Raw genomic sequence first — 14,297 nt, 5'->3', positions numbered from 1 at the left:
GCTCCTGGGCTCACAGCAACCATCACGCAGCCCTGACTGTACAGGGCCTTGGTATCCATGTACACCTGACACCCGTGCAGCTCAGCCCACACGCATGCCGTCCGCCTACCTCTAGCCTCTCCCTCCCACGCTGATGCCCACTTCCATTTCACCCAGGCTGCATCAGAGCCCCCTTCCCCCACATTCAGACTCTGGGATGGAGACTTTATAGGTTCTCGTACACAGCTTTCTCCTTCTGGATGTCGTCCTGGGCTATTTCGCAATGATTTCTTGCTTTCATTTGCTCGCTGGCTCCAACGATTGTGTTTACTAAATGTATTCTAATGTAGTCACCTTTCACCTCCTGACTAGACGCCTATTGATCCAGTATAGATCCCAACGAAAGGCTGTTATGAAAACAAATGCTCCCCGGCTTTATCAGCATCGTCAACAGCTTCACTGGAGAGGACGGGATCTGGGAATGGAGACTTCTGGGATGGCAGCTAGCAGCAGAGGGCACTCTTGCCAACTTTTAGTGTTTTGTTCATAGCATACACCCAGAGAAGCTGGGTAAAAATCTAAAATACTCTTGCTGGAAGCCGGCAACGCAACATGACTGTTATTCTTGGAATTCAGAATGACACTCAAGAACCCCAAAACAGAGAGAGACAAAGCAGGCTGCTCCCTAAGGGCCAGCTCAACCCACCTTACTCTAGGCTGGCTCTCTGCAGACTGGCTGCACAGGACTCAGATCACACAACCCTTAGCATTCGAGCGGGACAGGGAAATGTGATGTCTTGTAATTTTACGACAGCTTTCAGTGTACCATGACTAGCTGCTCAGTCGGAAAGGAATCACAAAGGCTGAAGTATGAGGGATGGCAATGCCTTCTTTTTGCCGGCTTGATCACCATGGGAGAGCAGCCCCGAGGCCGAGAGTATAGAGGATGGCCATACTGCCTGGGGTCAATACGAGACATGCTCAGACAGATTAATAAAATGTCTTAATCATCCGAGTAACCAAGGAAAGATGGTCTTATTCTCAGAGCCTGTGACTCTGGAGATCTGGGTTCAATTCCCAGCTCTGCCACAGCCTCCCTGCGTCACTCTGGGCGAGTCACTTAATTCCCTCGTGCCTCAGTTTCCCCCTCATCTGTAGTACAAGGCTGATCACACCAAAGGGCGATGGTACCAAAGGAAACATTCAGCAGTGGTTGTGAAGGGCTCAGATGATGCAGTGATGGGTGCGGCATAAGTATAGAGAGAGAGAGCGAGAGCAAGTACGCTGCAGAAGGGAGCTGCAGAATGTGAAAGTGGACTACAGGAAAAGACTGAGTCTGTGGGTGGAGTAACTCCTCAGCCAGGTCACTGAAGAAGCCGCTCAGGGGCTGTTGGAAGGCAGGGCCTGCCAGTTCCTGACATATACCGCATGTTACTTGCACCCTCCGGTGTCCAGCTCTGCTTGGGTGGGAGGGCTATTTCAGCACCATAAAACACTCTGCTTTCTGACAGCTGTTTCCTGCCGGAGCTGCAGTTGGCGGGGATCAGTTTTCGATGGGAGACACCTTACATGTTTTTAGACTGGAGAGCTTCCATTGGTCCAGTGGAAGGAGCCTCCGGAAAACACAGCAGGGGTCGGGGGCCAAGTGGAACTACTGGACAGAGGGACTGCACTCAGGATGCTGCAGTGCCTCTTGCTGCCTGGAGGCTGGGTCGCTGCTCCAAGCTGGAGTGCGCATGTGCAGGGGCGTTTTATCAGCGGGATCGTTGGTTATTCTCCGGGTCCTGGGAAAACCTAGTATTGCTAGTGTGCCTCATGCAAGCAAGTGCCCCCTTTCTGCCTTATACGCAGTCCCTACTGCTCCCACACATTCACCGGCGACGCACGCGTGGCAAACTGCAAACCCCTGAACACACACACACACACACACACACACAGAGCTGACCTTTCCAAAGCAACCCAGCTAGGTGGATACGCTGCTGAGCCAGCCTGCCAGATCTGGAATTACTTTGTGCTCCTTAAATAGCCATTCAGGTGCACAGGTTCGGGTTGGGCCCTGTAGATCAGCATCTGAACGGGTGTGCACGGCTGGCTCATGTAGGGGATGGAAGACACAAGAAGGCTGGTTCCGCTCTTGGGAGCAGGGTGTGGGTACGGTGAGGCACCAGCCGAAGGGATAAGAAAGGGGACAACTTTCTCCAGCACAACTTGTGCTGTAGTGGAAGTGAATTCTACAGCCATGGGCCCTCCACGGACAGTGCGCCCTCCCCACCCCTGCCGCCGATTGTATGTGGCCGAGTTGGAATCTTTGGATAGAGTAGCTGTCAATTGCTTTTTATTTAACATCTCCTCCCCTTCTCTCCCCAGCATCTCCCCCAGAGGCAATGGAGAGGTAACCCACCGGAGAAAGAAGGCTTCTGGAATATGCTGCATGGCTGCCAAAGATCAACATGTGCAACCATAAAACGCAGCCCCGGGAAGCGGAATGCGATAATCTCGGACTTGAAATTGTGAGCCATGGGAGGTGAGAGATGGAAGAGGTAAGAGCCGAGATGTACCAGCTGCTTCTCCCCAGGTGTCCTCCTCATGGCACTGGGAAAGGGCCCTCTCTTGGGGTGCTAAGAATGATGTCATGTCTAGGCTCCTTACTGTCTGCGGGGCAAGTAGGGGGGGATTCTTCCCGGAGGCTCTCGTATCCTAATTCCTTCTCCCTTCCCTGCCCCCCCATGCAAAGCCTCACTCAACCGCCTGCCACACAGCTGGGCTGCAGCCCTGGGAGATCAGAGCACATAAAACCCCTTTCCAGAACAAATCTGAGGGGCTTTAATCTCTTGGCGCTTTCTCTGAGCTGCATCAGACACTTGACACATTTAAACCCTATGACCCTCAGCCCCGCTCCGGTCTCCCCTCTTTAGCAGTAGCGAATGGAACAAAGGGTGGATGTTAAAGGGAGGCCAGATAGGACCTCTGAGCAACCTGGGGCTTACAAGGAATGGTGTATGGAGAATACAGTGATGCTTCAGCAGAGGAAGGAGATTGGAGAAATCTCTCTCTCTCTGGTCTAAGAATTTGGCTCCCTCGGCTGATGTTTTGAGTGACCTGGTGGTTGAGCCCAGCTGCAGAAGAGCTTGTGATGGGCCATCTCCGCTCTCCCCTGCCCCGCAGATGCTGTCGTCGTGACCTGGTGCCTCTGGAGACAGAGGGGTTCACAGGCGAACTTAACCTTCCATGAAAAGCATCAACGCATGTGAAAAAATATGCAGGGCTGCTAACCGCTCCCTGGAGATCAGTGTGAGCCCTTAAAGGGCAGCTGGCCTGGGATTTATCCCCACAACCACTTAAAAATCAAACATTTCTATTTTTTTCGGGGGGTAGGGAGCCTTTCTGGGTGAAGTTTAATGCTGATGAGTATTAGCCTGCTGGTGGGAATCACGCCCGGCGGAGATTCGAAAGGGGCCATGTCACAGGCTTCTTCTGTTCCTCCCCTGCCGTGCCGCTCGGCTGATACCCCTCACTGCTGCCTGGCAGCATCCCGGGCTGTTGTCTCAATCCTTTGCCCTTAGGCAACCTGGCTAGTGCCCCTCCGTCCTGACCTGCAGCAACCGCGTTCTGTCTCGGGCTGGGCAGAAGAAAGCGGCGATGCCCTCAAAGCGGCAGGGAAGGGGGGTTGAGCAGTGGCATTCCTGCTTGGACTAGAAGTGGGAGTGAGAAGCAGCAAGAGTGGAGGGAAGGGAGAGGCCGTGAGTGATAAAGCCAAGAGAGGATCAAAGACCCGGACAAGAGATTTTTAGTGGCGGGGGCGGGACCGAGTTGGATTTTAGTGACACGAAAGAAGGGACAGGACTTCACGAGGGACAGACGATGCGGGGAGAAGGAGAGAGCTGGAAGTGGACAGTGGAGTTGTCAGTGGTGACAGAGAGGGGCAGCTCGGGAGGAGGGGAAGAGTTTTCAGGTTTGACGAGCGGGTGGCAGCCTGTCTGGCATGCCAGGCCGGAGAGAAAGTGGCAGGTGGGCTCTCTAGATAATGTGCTGGGAGCCAGAGCTAAATGAAATAGATTGTGTCACTTTCCACCCTTCTCCAGCCTTCCTGATCCTGCACCCCTAGGGTGACCAGACAGCAACTGTGAAAAAACGGGACGGGGGTGGGGGGTAATTGGAGCCTATATAAGGAAAAATCCCCCAAAACAGGACTGTACCTATAAAAACGGGACATCTGGTCACCCTATGCACCCCTGCTGTCCCTCTCTCTCCCCTAGCCCCTTCCAGCCAGCCTCTTTTCTGACCTACAGTGACCCTGGTCAAGGCTGGTGGACACAATTTCCATCAACCCTTTTCATTTGTTTTAACGGAAAATTGGATTTTCGACTGAACGGAAAATGGTTGCGGAAAGTGCCTGCTTTTATTGAGAGAAATCTAAATGCTTTTTGTTGGGAAACTGAAGGGCACCGAAATGACAGTGTTTTTCATGGCCAAAAATGGAGAGAGAAAAATATTAGTTTTCAACAACATTTTTCGTGTGTGTGTGAGCGCGCGCGCGCCCACCCGCAAACATCCTCCCCCACCCCTACTTTTCCAACTTGCTCTGTTGAGGTCAAACCTGGACCTTGCTTGAACAGAGCCTGAGAATTGCCCATTGCTGCGCAGGGATTTTGACATTGATGACAAAGGGCAACTGCAGACTCAGCGGAGCCCGTCACGCTCTCGCTATCCAAGTTCAATGCGTCGTATCTGGGGGACGCTTCCTTCACAAGGGTAGATCAGCCTGGGGTAGGCGTCAGACTTGAAAGACCCAAGCCGCAGCTGGCTTTGCGTTTACCCCGAACTTGGGTCCTTCAGCAGAAAAGACCTAGCACTGCTCTTCAGCCTGAAGCCCCTAACTAACCTCCGAGGAGACACTGGGAGGAGATGACCAGATGGCACAACCGCCAGGGGGACGCTTGAAGCTGGATCTTGGTGGGGGAAAAGCAGATAGTTACAAACATTCAGTGAATCCCAGCAGCCCCAGGGCAGAGGCAGGGGCTCTAGACATGGAGGATGTGCGATCGCTGCCTTGCCTGGTTCTTCAAACCTCGAGGGAAAGGGCGGCCAAGCGGCCTGAGACTTGACAGACCCTGGGTCAATCAACTTCTCTCTCACAAGCTTCCTTGGGCAAGTCGCTTAGTCTCCCAGAGTCTCAATTCTTATCCCTCTGCCTATCCAGATCTGACCCAGGGGCAGAGGCTCTTTATGGTCTGTGTTTGTATAGTGCAAGCACAGTGGGGGCCTGGTTCATGTCTGGGGCCCATAGGTGTGGCGACCATCCACATACATAACAATCAGAGTGGCGATGCGGCGTTCTCCGCTATCACCTGCAGTCGCTGTGGGGAGCTGAAAGATCCACACTCCTCGGGGGACCGGCTGCATCCCTCGGCTTCCAGCACTGGAGAAAGCCAGGTGTCGCCCCGGCTTAATTTGTTTTAAATTAATTTGCAGAGGAAGGAGCCGGAGGAGGCTGAAAGGTGAAAGGGGCTTTTCCTGGAGCCTTGCCAACTGGGAAATATCCTTCGCAATTTCTTTGTGAAAGCTCTGGTGGCTTCCCAGGGAGGGAGACCCAAGTTCTATTCAATTAGGGGTAATAAAGCCATGTTTTCCTGCCTCCTAATCCCCAACAAGGTAGGGAATTTACATGGGCAATCGGTTTAACCCACTGCTTGATCAGTTAATCCATCTCCCAGCCTCATCGCCAGCCCCTCTGAGGCACAGTTTTGCTTTCTCAAGCCGGCACAGAGGAGCGGAAAGTTTCAGATTAGAAGGCCTGCGCTTACGTTTAACCACAGGGCCGGCTTTACGGTGAAGCTTGCCCACCAAAGTAGCCTGAGTTGGATTTTCTGCAATGCATGTATTCAGTCCCTGATCATACATCTGCGACCTTTCTTCCAGGGAGAGCTCTTTCCGGGGTGAAAAGAAGCACCACTCATCAGTTCCAAGGCCAGCAGGGACCCTGTGATCCTCCAGTCTAATCTCCTGCGTAACGCAAGCCAGAGAACTTCCTCAGAATAATTCCTATTTGAATCAGTGCAGATCTTTCCAAAAACTGTCCAATCTTGATTTAAAAACGGCTAGTGATGGAGAATCTGTAGCAGCCCTTGGTAAGTTGTTCTAGTGGTTAATTACTTGCCCCTGCTGTTAAAAAAACTGACACCTTATTTCTAATCTGAGTTTGTCTAGCTTTTGGATCCTGTTAGATCTTTGCCTGCTCGACTGAACTATTTGCAGGTGGTTATGAAGTGGAATCAAGTCATTCCTCAATTTTCTTTCTCTCCCCCCCCCCCCAGCTAAATAGAGTGAGTTCCTTGAGTCTTTCACTAATAAGGCACCATCATAGGCAGAAAGCATCAGCTGGAAGAGGTCAATCCAATCGTGGGTGGACTGAATCCAGGGTTAGATGTGACTGGTTCTTGGGTTTGGATCCTGGCTCTGCCACAACTTCCTGTGTTCTCCAAGTCATGTTGCTGCTCAGTGCCTCAGTTTCCCTATCTGGAAAAGGGGGATCATGCTACTTCCCTACCTTATCTGTTAATGTTTGTGCACTGCTTAGGAAATATAGCACATCCTACAAATGCTAAGGATTATTTTGTAACAGATCCATGACCATCTAGAACACCACAGCTGTCCCTATACTGTACGGTGTGAGCATCCTGACAGCAAGGTAAATCGGGCCCATATCCTCCTGCTCGACGAAGCACAAGCCCCCTCTACACCTGAACATAAAAGTGACTCTCATTAGCAAAGAGCTGTATAGGGCCTATGACACACCACAGAGCAGTTCTGATTCTGATCAGTAGAAGACAGCAGTGACACACCCCAATTAGTTACAACCCAGGTGCCAAGGGGTGGTGACACTTGTTGAATTTCCCACACTCGCTATGTGAGTGAGGCGCGAGATGGGACTGACACAGGAGACAAGTAAGGTCGGGAAGAAGGATGACGCCAGACCTTGCCTGTATGCAGGCACTAGAGAGAGCCGTCCGTGGGCTCCAAACATCAGAGGGCTGGCAGGCCAAACACAGCTGCAGATAAAGGGAAGGGAATGGTATCAACAAAGCAGGGCATTGACTTAGTCTCTGTTGCAAGGAAGTTGGTGTAAGCAACTCGGAGTCGAAATAGACCTGTGATTTTTGGAAAGGTCTCCCTCCCGACTAGTTCTCTAGTGCATCGGTATCTTCTAGGACAAGACTGTGTGGTGGTCCACAGGCCTGTCAAGAGAGGTGTCTCTCAGCCAGGCCATGGTCTGAGAAGAACCAGGGAGCTGTTTGTCTTTGGGAGACTCTGCCCTTGCGGTGGTAGCAGATCAGGCAGCGGGGAATTGTTGGTACTGGTCTCTGCGGTGCAGCCACAGTCCCCCCCCCTCCACCCCCCGCAGCCAGGGCTGTGCAGGGAGGCGAGAAACATCCATGTTGCTCTAGCAGAGTCTCAGTGCAGGGAACCCCTCATGCTCACACGTGAAACAAGCGCTGCTTTATTTCAAAGGAGCCGGGGGGTGAGAATGGAAGCGTTGCAGGGGAGAAATAGGCCTTTCTGAGCTCCGGAGAAGGAGTGAGAATGAGATGGGGAAAAGGGATTTCTCAGCTGCCGGGGCGTCCCGGCGGGAGATGATTTCTTGTTTGACAAGCACAGACCAGCTTGTCAGGAACTGAGGGAGAGGTGTGAGATGATGTGAGCTGAGGGCCGAGCGGAGAGGGCCACTGGCCTGATTGGTGGAGCACTGAGGCTTGCCAGCTGCTTCATCCCCTGGGCCGTAAACAAGGGAGTCTCTGGGATCCAGCCACACAGCTGCTTTGATACTGGACTGCAGCCTCAGGGCTGGGGTTCAGAAATTCCCATCTGCTTTAGCCAATGGACAGTAGAAATAAAAGGAGCCTGCCAGTCCCTAGTATCATACAGATCCAGGTTCAACAGAGGCCGGGGGCGGACAACAGGGGCCCTGGATTGGAGTGGGGAGGGATAGTTCAGTGGTTGGAGCATTGGCCTGCTCCCAGGGTTGTGAGTTCAATCCTTGAGGAGGCCACTTAGGGATCTGGGGCAACAGGGGGCTGGACTCGATGACCTTCCAAGGTCCCTTCCAGTTCTAGGAGCCAATGCCCAGCTCCTATTCGCAGAGTTCCCCTGACTCATCACCCTCTGCCACGTTCCCCCCCCCCTCGCTGTCATTGACATGAAGTGTCACATGACTGTCCCTGCTGGTTCCAAACCCAAGAGCAGAGACCACCATCTGTTCTGTCCTCACCACGGGTCTCTCTTCTTTAGGGCCTTTGCCACGATCACCTCTCTACTGCGGTCATCGTCTCACTGTCTGGCACTGATCTCTCCTCTCCTTCACCACCCCCTCCGGCCTGCCACCACTCCCACCGTCGTCAGCTTTGCAGCCCTGTACTGACACATCACGAAGCAACCTCTTGGTTCGCCTTAACCGAAGGCGTGATTTCCAGGCAGGCAGAGAGAGCTAGCCAGCCTGGATGCTGCTCTGCCACTCCCTTTCTCAGCATTGCTTTGTCTCTACGGGAGTTAATGAAACGCAGGTGCAGGCTAGAACATGAATTGCAACAGTGCACTTGTGTCTGTTTCCAGGCACCAGGTGTTCTAGTTAACCCATGTGCCATAGAATTGTATAATTAACTCTTCAGCTGCTGAATAAAAAATATAGTGCAAAGGCTGTATCGCGCTATCGCATGTTTAATTCCCACCCGTACCATTTGCCCACTGTGGTGTGCAATCATTTACACCCGTGCAAAATGGCTGTAACATGCTCCCAGTCCAACTTGGTGGCGTTTTGCGCTGGCGCAAAGAAAACACGAGCTGGGGTGTGGCGAATCGGGCCTCGCGGCGTCTCTTTCCTTTATCGTCCCTCTCCGACTGTCGCCATCAGCATCCATGTGTCTGTCGCTCTCGCTGTCCTCTCTGATGGGGGGAGGGATAGCTCAGTGGTTTGAGCATTGGCCTGCTAAACCCAGGGTTGAGAGTTCAATCCTTGAGGAGGCCACTTAGGGATCTGGGGCAAAAAAATTGGTCCTGCTAGTGAAGGCAGAGGGCTGGACTTGATGACCTTTCAAGGTCCCTTCCAGTCCTAGGAGATTGGTATATCTCCAATTATTACCTATTACCTTTATGCATGGCGCGAATGCTGCCCGGTGGGGCTGCTGCATCTGTGGGGTCCACCTTTAATCTGCCACTCAGCACATATGCTCTCTCCTCTTTGAAAGAGGCCCAGGCTTCCCGAGGAGGTCGGCACAGAATAATTATGGGGCGGATGGGGTTTCAGAGGAGGCTGTGATTTAGGAACGACGCTGATCCATTACTATCTCAAGCCAGGATAATAAACTCAAGCTGGGCACTTTGTCTGTCCCTCCAGAAACCTCTCGGTGAAAGGCAGGATGGGCAAATGGGAGGCGTGAGATGAAGTGAGGAGGACCCCCGGGAGCCAGGGCTGCATCGCTCTTCCTGGAGCTGATCTTTCATAATTGGGTTTCTAGATGCCGCCCGCTCAGCGCACTCCTCCTCCAGCCTCCTTGGGCCTAATTTCATAACGTGGCCACTGATGGTGGGAGCAGAAGACAGAGTAACGTCATTCCGAGAAACTGTATCGCGTCCCATTTGATCAGTGAGAGAGGCACATAACCATCAGAATTAGGAAGTCGGAGATAAAGTTACCCTCATTTGATCCATGGATGGAACAGATTTACCTCTGAAAGCAGGAAATTTCATGCACTTAAAAGTATAGATATATAATGTGTAAACAGAGTTCAAGCTTTTAAATGCTTTCTGGCCCCTACTGATTCACAGGCAAACAGGTCCAGGCAGAGGGCCGGGGAGGGATTCCTCAGGTTGGATCGATTTTGCTGTCGCTTTTCAAGTCCCATTTTTGATTTCTCTCTGTGTGTGGCTGTGTAAAAGGCTTGCTGAGAAACTCAAAACCCTGTGAAACTTGCCGAGGTTTGGAGATTATGGTGAGCGCTAAACTCAGAGCAGATTTGCACAGAGGGTTCAGTAAAGTTCACCGGCTTTTGGAGCAGACTCAAAACTGGGGCTGAGTCCACAGATGCCGCTGCAAATCCGCTTATTTTATGTAGTGTGGGCAAGAGTTGGTCAAAGGGCAAAATGACAAACCTGGTCCCTGAAAACGTTCCCAAGACAGGAGTTGATTTTGCCTTGGAGACGTGTGTGCGTGGGCCACCTTCCGTGTGTCTGTCCAGCCAGCCCCTGGCTTTTTGTTAATAGTGAGTGTGGCACAGATGTTTGTTTGACAGAGGATTCATGTAAGAGGTTGATTATTTGTCATTCTCCTGTTTAAAAAAATTGTAAGTTTGTTGACCAATCAGGGAGCAAAAAAACAACCACCAAAACCAACACCCCAACAGTCACAACAACAACAAAAAACAATTTAACCGCTTGTCATAAAAGTAGTATAAAGCCTTAAACTGTTTGAGTCCATTATATGACCCTGGTATCCGAGCCCTTCACAATCTTTAATGGGTTTATCCTCACAATCCCTCTGTGAGGTAGGGCAGTTATCCCAGTGTAAAGAGGGGAAACTGAGGCACAGGGAGACTAGGTGACTTGCCCAAGGTCATGCAAGAAGCCTGTGATAGAAGAAGGACTTGAAGTCTCATCTTTCAAGCCCTCGTGCCTGAGATGGGTCAGAACTCAGGTCTCTAGTCCTAGTTGAGTGCACTATCCACTAGGCCACATTGTCTCCACCTCAGTATCATTCCACCCCACCATGATTATTCTTTATTACTTGTATTGCAGCAGTGCCTAGGAGTCCCAGCCATGGCCCAGAATGCCATTGTGCTAGGGGCTGTACAAACACACAACAAAAAGATGGGACCTGCTCCAAAGAACTTGTGCAGCGAGCACAATCTTTCACGACTTTTTCACTACAATCAGTGGCTTTTTTGAGCCATTATTACAATATGCTCCCATTTCGCCAAAACCCTATTGTGCAAACCTCCACCTTATCCGAATCCCTTCCCCGTCCCCCAGCCTGAGCTATAGGGCGATAGATGCCCTCTCCAGCACGTATCTCATGCTAGGGGAGGTGGATGGGATAATGCGGAGGTTCGGGTAATAGAGCAGAGACCACCGGCCAGGACTGCGCGGAGAAGGGGGACCACAATGAGCCCAAGGCTGCGGGGGAGGACACAGCAGCCCCCTACTCCTGTGACTGAAGTGAACGAGTGGGGCTGTGACAATGGAGCTGCAGAGGATGGAGCAGACCCCCCCCCCCGGGCAAGACTGCGCGAAGGAGGGAGAGGAAGACCAGCCCCCGGATGTGGGGGAGGCCACCCTGCTGCTGAATGGCTCAGAATAAAATCTGTGTCCCACATGCTATGCAGGTAATTGGGAGTATGCTGGTAATAGTGTATTACAGGGGCGGCCAGCCTGAGCCTGAGAAGGAGCCGGAATTTACCAATGTACATTGCCAAAGAGTCACAGTAATACCTCAGCAGCACCCCGGTCAGCTCCCCCACCCACTCCCAGCACCTCCATGTCCACCGGCAGCTCTGCTCATCAGTGCCTCCTCCTCCCTCCCGGGCATGCAAGAGGCTCTAGGGGGGAGAAGCGAGGGCACAGCAGGCTCAGGGGAAAGGGGGGGCAGGGCCTGTGGCAGAGCCATGGGTCGAGTAGTGAGCACCCCCCGGCACATTGGAAAGTTGGCGCCTGTAGCTCCAGCTCCGGAGTCGGTGCCTGTACAAGGAGCCGCGTATTAACTTCCGAAGAGCCGCATGTGGCTCCGGAGCCACAGGTTGGCCACCCATAGGCGCCGACTCCATGGGGTAAAATTGGTGGGTGGTCTGCCCCCACCGGCAGCTCCCCGACCTGCCCCCCCCGCCCCAGCTCACCTCCACCTCCTCCCCTGAGCGCGCCGCCGCCGCATCCTGCTTCTCCCACCTCCCTCCCAGCGCTTGCGTGGCGAAACAGCCATTTCACACGGCAAGCACTGGGAGGGAGGGGGGAGGAGGAGGAACGCGGTGCGCTCGGGGAAGAGGCGAGGCCGGGATTTGGGGAGGGGTCCAATAGGGGCAGGGAGGGGGCGGAGTTGGGGCGGGGGCACGAGCACCCACCGGCGCCAAGGAAAGTTGGCGCCTGTGTGGCCACCCCGGTGTATTATGTGTATTGTGATAGACACTCCCCCCAGCACAACCATGATGGAGGCCCTGTTGTGCCGAGGACAATGTGATTGGGGGAGAGCCAGGAACCGAACCAGACTCCTAGGCCGGTGCCTTAGAACAGACGCTTAGGGAGCGAGCGAAGAACGACTGTGCTGATTTCACACAAAATTCTCTCTCCTTGTGAGGAAAAAACGTGTGTTCCCAAAGCAACGCCCGGCAGGCGCTTGGTCTGTGACGACGACGATAATAATAATAATCCTAGTTAATAATGCTTGGCTGGACAATGGCTCAGTGCCTTTTCCTGGCCCCTGCTTTGAGCTTCAATCCATGTTATTGCAGCTGAGACATAACCATTTAAAAAGCAGTTAAGTAGCCTGCCCGGGGAGCGTTTTTCATAGTTATAGCAAATCAAGGGTTCGGCTTCACTAAGCGTGGTGGAAAAACATGCTATGGAGGGATTTCCATGAGCATCCGCCGGACCCAGAGCTCCTATAGAACCTGGGCGTTTGCCATGTTTGAGGGGTCAGGCGAGTTCTTCCCGGGTTATTAGGAGTTGAAGATGATGCCAGGGGTCATTTGGGAGTTTATTTTCCATAGATCAGCAGTAATGTCCTGGATTCCACCCATGGGAACTCGCTCACTCATACTGTAAAATATACAGGGTTCCTCAGAGAGGGTACCGGAGAACGTCTGATCAAGTGGGCACAAGGAGAGGAGGAGTCCTGAGCTGAGAAAAAGCAAGAGGAACGGCTCCGAGTGGTGTGGGAGGGGATTGTTGTGTCTAATACGGTCGTTTCCATAGTGGATACAGCTGAACTCAAGGTTCCCTGGGGCTGGATGCTGGACATGCCGTAAAACACAGTCCAGAGAGTTCACAGAGCCACAAACTGAGGTCTCTTGCTCTGGGAGCCACCTTTAGACTGAGCATCAGGAAATAATCATTGCCCCCTTCCTGCGGGAGGCTAAGCCCCATCTCTTGGGCGCCTTCAAACCTACATTGGACAAAACACTAGACCAGGGGATCTCAATCTTTTTCTTCCTGAGGTCCCTCTAACATGCTATAAAAACTCCACGGCCCTCCAGTGCCCCAACAACGGGTTTTCTGCATAGAAAAGCCAGGCCCGGCGTTAGGGGGTAGCAAACAGGGCAATTGCCTGGGGCCCCATGCCACAGTGGGCCCTGCAGAACTAAGTTGCTCAGGCGTCAGCTTCATCCCCAGGTGGCAGGGCTCAGGACCCCAGGCTTCAGCCCTGCACAGGGGGGCTATGGCTTTGTGACCTGGGCCTCAGTGATTCTATCATTGGCCCTGCTTGGTGGACCCCCTGACACCTGCTCATGGCCCCCCAGTGGGCCCTGGGCCCCCCAGCCGGCCCTGGGCCCCTGGTTGAAAACCACTGCACTAGGCAACCTTCAGCAGGGAATAATCTTGCATTAGCAGGGTGAGGGAGATGGAGCAGGTGGACCAGCCGGTCTTTTCCACGGCTATTGAGACTCTATGACAACGGTTCAGACTGTGAAGGTATCCAGGTTTCCCTCCCCACCCTTCGTCTGTCTTGTCTAATTAGACTGTAAACTCTCCAGGGCAGGGACTGTGTGCCGGGCACAATGGGGCCCTGAGCGCGCTCTGTTTAGGCTTCTACGGGCAATTGCAATGAATAACACTCCAGAAAAGCCGGACACGGGGAGCCGTGAAATCCTCTAGCTGAGTAGGGGGCCCCTTTGTTTTTAAAAGGATCTCCCACCCTTCCAGAGGACAGGCTGAAATGTACCTGGGACTAATCACGGAGCAGTGCGGCTCATTGCTCCAGGCAGAGGAGGGATGGGAGCGGAGCAGGAAAGAAAGACTCAAGGGGCCGCTCTTCTCTTTCTCCCCCTGCTTGAGTGGGAGCTCAGCATTGTAAACCTGGCCCTGATCCTGAGCCTATTTATGCAACGTTAGACCAGGGATGATTTGAGCTCACTGCAAGCCGTTGCGACGGTAGCAGACCACGCTTGAAGGGTGGTGGATGGTACTTGTCCTTCACCGAGGGAACCGGCGGAGTCCTGAGGGCCTCAGACCCACATGTCATTGCTGACGTACTTGGCCGAGCTGAAGCGCCGCATCAGAGCGTGACGCAAACCTGAAGCTCTGTGGCAGCAGAGAAATGCTGCTGGACGGAGTGGGGGAGG

General features: G+C 53.1%; 1 long non-coding RNA gene across 1 annotated transcript; it reads left to right on the top strand.

The window, feature by feature from the left end:
• Positions 1-2,350: 2,350 nt before the first annotated feature.
• On the top strand, positions 2,351-8,483 carry LOC123356253. Its single transcript, XR_006575304.1, has 3 exons — positions 2,351-2,519; positions 5,899-6,107; positions 8,266-8,483. It is a non-coding gene; the product is annotated as an uncharacterized LOC123356253 (long non-coding RNA).
• Positions 8,484-14,297: the final 5,814 nt, after the last annotated feature.

Source organism: Mauremys mutica, chromosome 25 (genome assembly GCF_020497125.1).
Source record: "Mauremys mutica isolate MM-2020 ecotype Southern chromosome 25, ASM2049712v1, whole genome shotgun sequence".
Classification (NCBI taxonomy): Eukaryota; Metazoa; Chordata; order Testudines; family Geoemydidae; genus Mauremys; species Mauremys mutica.
This window is presented reverse-complemented; position numbering and strand designations above follow the sequence as displayed.